Genomic DNA, 862 nt, shown 5'->3' on the forward strand with positions numbered 1-862 from the left:
AGCACATGCACTGTAAATGTGTGTGTGAGTCAGAAATGTCTGTAGCAGCTTGGACAACAAAGATGTGGATGTGTAATCGGGTTGGAGCAGTGGACAGGAGGGCACTTCTTCTCATGGCAAGTTATATTCCCACCCTAAAACAGAGACGAACCAAAAGAACTGTCAATGATATTAACAGGCATGAAAAGTGTGAAGTCAAACTGTGTTATAATTGAGAAAAGAAAAAAGCACAAAGAAAGCAGAAATATGTCTCCTGATGTGGGAAAAGCCATAAAATGCACACTTTGCCTGATTTTTTTGCACTAGATACAAAACATTTTATATACACCTGCCTTACACCTGCAGTGCAAACAGGGTCCACTCCCAGGAAGCCTGAGCATTTCCCCATTAGCATACACCCTCTGATCATACTGACAGTCTGGAAGAAAAAACACAAATAGCTGATCGGTTGTTTCTGTAAAAGTTGAAATATGTGAGGGAACTAGACGCATATTTTTGACACTGACCATTGCATGTGGCACAACACTCTCCTCTGTGCCTAGCTGGATGAGTACAGTGTGATGTAGGACATGATGCAGCCATGGTTCTACAAAACACTTCACCTGCCTAAGAGACAGAGAAAGAAAAATATTGAATGTATATGTCAAATTCTCCACTTAGTTGTCACATATATCACAGCAAATCTGAAAGACAAATAAATTTAGATCCATTTTTCAGTCACATGAACATCATGTAACCATAACTATCAGCCTAAACTCACAGAGCAGTAGCATTGGAGGCAGGGGTCACTCTTTGAGGTGAAAGTTTCTCCATTTCCATACACTTTGGACTCATATTCACACTGTTCGCATCTACAGGTTTA

General features: G+C 40.4%; 1 long non-coding RNA gene across 1 annotated transcript; it reads right to left on the minus strand.

Annotated features, from left to right (window-relative positions):
• Window positions 1-366: 366 nt before the first annotated feature.
• On the minus strand, window positions 367-812 carry LOC102210034 (uncharacterized). Its single transcript, XR_312547.1, has 3 exons — window positions 761-812; window positions 507-606; window positions 367-418 (listed from the first exon to the last, which is right to left on the minus strand). It is a non-coding gene; the product is annotated as an uncharacterized LOC102210034 (long non-coding RNA).
• Between the last annotated feature and the right edge of the window lie 50 nt (window positions 813-862).

The sequence above is a fragment of the Pundamilia nyererei genome, unplaced genomic scaffold (assembly GCF_000239375.1).
Source record: "Pundamilia nyererei isolate P.nyererei 1_Seehausen unplaced genomic scaffold, PunNye1.0 scaffold01663, whole genome shotgun sequence".
In the NCBI taxonomy this organism is placed as follows: domain Eukaryota; kingdom Metazoa; phylum Chordata; class Actinopteri; order Cichliformes; family Cichlidae; genus Pundamilia; species Pundamilia nyererei.